Source organism: Hakea prostrata, chromosome 8, assembly GCF_041222555.1.
Source record: "Hakea prostrata isolate BN-2017 chromosome 8, UWA_Hpros_2, whole genome shotgun sequence".
Classification (NCBI taxonomy): domain Eukaryota; kingdom Viridiplantae; phylum Streptophyta; class Magnoliopsida; order Proteales; family Proteaceae; genus Hakea; species Hakea prostrata.
Window position 1 is genome coordinate 3,408,073 of NC_142607.1, and position 2,835 is coordinate 3,410,907.

The window sequence follows — 2,835 nt, forward strand, 5'->3', positions numbered from 1 at the left end:
ATCCACATTCCTCCTATTTTTATTTTAATAATATTTTAAAAATATCAAAACTAGCTAAAATCAGTGAAAATGAGATAAAATCAAGACTAAAGCCGATATATATTCACAAGATCAATTAACACTAATTGAAAACCAAACTGATAAATACATAATGTATTATTCGCCCAATGGTGCCGAGCTTAAAAACTGTTTATCATTCATAACCTCTTATCATATTAATTATTCATAAATAGATCATAAACATAAATTATACTAGAACTCAGGCTCCATGTATGGATCTTTCAGTGGTTTTCGACTTCTTGATTTACTGCGGAGAAGTAGCTTCTGAAATCTTCAAAACTTCAAAACTTTCCATCACTAACTACCCAAGGCGTTGAAGCTGTTAAATGAAGCTGTTCTTTTAACATTGCGAAGTTAAACATTGCAGCTGCTAGGTATCTCGAATGAACCCTAGAATTTCAAATTTTCAATGCTAGATTAATTTATTGAACAGCTGGTTTCATGTCTGTGGAATTATCATACCGCTGTAGTTTTGTCTCTAAGTTACTATTTTGGAAATTAGTCAACCAGCAATGTTGGTCAAGATTCAAGAATGCAAGCAATGAATTTGCGTCTGAAATAGTATCAACGATCAGATTACACGACGATCAGTCTGAAATTATTAGATTCTTCTTTGAAAATCTGCTTGGTATATCTGCAATTTTTCTTCCTTTTTCTTTTTTTTCCTTGTGAAATCGATATTTGCAACTGCAATTTGATAGTAACTTATTGCACATATTACAATTTCTAGGCTACGCCTTAATTTTAACTTGTTATTCTTCGTTTAAAAACACTTCCATGGAAAATAAATGACACATGACAATTTTTCTACATGACAGTTTTTTTTCTATATTTTCTGTTGATACCTCTCCTGTCTTTCAATTTTTTGCAACCATTGGTCATTGTTTGTGTTATTTCAGCAACGTCTAACACTATCTCTGGCAATTATATACTTTAGGCAAAGATGATATCAATGAATCCAATTTCGAGTTGCTTCTACTTTTTGTTTGTTTGTTATGTCTTGAAATTGCCCCTTATATTGGCCTCCCATTCACTAGTAGGCCCTCATGCCATGACAAAAATTCAGTGAAGTCAAATGTCATTGCTATTGAAGGTTTCAGGTCCCAAGTCCTACAAGCTTGGATCCTCTCTCCAGATCCTCCTTCAACTGTAGCCAATGGCGACAGAAGTTGGTTTTAGAGGGATACTTAACAGTTCAAAAGAGTAAAAATCATGTTAAATGCGGTTAAGTTTCAGTCTTCCTATGAATCCTTTGGCAGGTGAAATCTTTAATAACATAGCTGATAGAAGGATTATTTGGGGAATTCATCCCAAGTCACCCAATAATATCAATGTAAATGTAAGGGTGGAAAGTCACCTGAAGTGAAAACGAAGATGAAGGGAGAGTGTGGGATGGAGATTAGGAAATTATTTCCCTTCTCGGTTGCTTTCCCTGGACCAATAAAAAGGGATGCAAGTGGCAACCAGAACTGTGATGAACATTGAAGTTCTGGATGCTTACATAACATATGTTTTGCTTGCTTTATCAGCCATCATATAGATTGGCTGTGGTAAAAGAATTACATGTTCATGACCATCAAATCAGCCTCATGTACAGTAGAATGTTGGTATTTGTATTTAAGAGGAGGGGAACATAAGAGAATTCGCTCTATGGCGGAATTCTGGTTATGGCCTCCTGACTTAGAATCTGTAGATCAGATACCCTACATCTGCTGGCTGCTCAAATTTATGTTTAGTACATTCTTTTAAGTTGTTTATGTGCTCCCATGGCTTTGCTCAAGATTCTTTGTGGGTCTTGAGAACCTATTCTGGCTCCTCTATTAGCAACTATACTGGCAAGTTGGTGTTTGGGGCTGTTGTTTGCTTATGGTTGGAGCGCAATCTTAGGAGGTGGACCTTCAACTCCAAGTCTTTGGACTCTATTTGAAAAGCCATTTGCTTTGATGTCTCTTCTAGGCTCTAGTTGTTTCCCATCCCCTTAATTTTGGACACCCCAAAGAACAAACATACTATTCTCCCTTCTCCAGGGACTGAACCATTTCCTCCTCTGGCTCCTTCTCTTATGCTTGGAACCATATATGTTCATCCTCCCCTCTTGTTGCTTGGCACCCTTTGGTTTGGTTTAGAGGTCACATCCCCCGCCATACTCTCTATACCTGGAGAACCCTCAACCTTTGCCTCCCTACCCAAGCTTTCCTTACCCTTTGACACCTTTTTTGTCAACCTTAATTGCATCCTTTGCTGGAATGGCCCAGAATATGTTGAGCACCTTTTTTTTCCTCTGTCCTCTCTCGCTCCTTATGGGCGAAAGCCATTGTTACCAGCTGGCCCTACCCTAGACGTCCCCTTGGTTTCTCCCAGTATTGGGTTTGGTTCCTGAGATACTTTGTTGGCTCCTCTATTAGTGATACCGTAGGGAAATTGGTGTTCATTGCCTTGATCTCGCAGAGTGGAACCTGAGGAGATGGACCTCCAACTCCGGATCTATTGATGCGATTTGGAGAGTCATTTGCTTTGATGTCTCTTGCAGATTACAGTCCATCCCCCACCCCCACAGTTTTGGATAACCCTAGGAATAGGATCATTGTGGGTCTTAGTTGCTGTTTGTTGATGAGTAACAGATTGCAATCCTCCCTCTCTCTCCCTTTCTCCCCCCCCCCTCTCTTCTTCTCTTGTATATTCTTTATGAAATTATTCATTCATCCAAAATAATAATAATAATAATAATAATAATATTGTTCTTGCCTGGAGTCTTGGCTCATCTTTGCAGCCGCT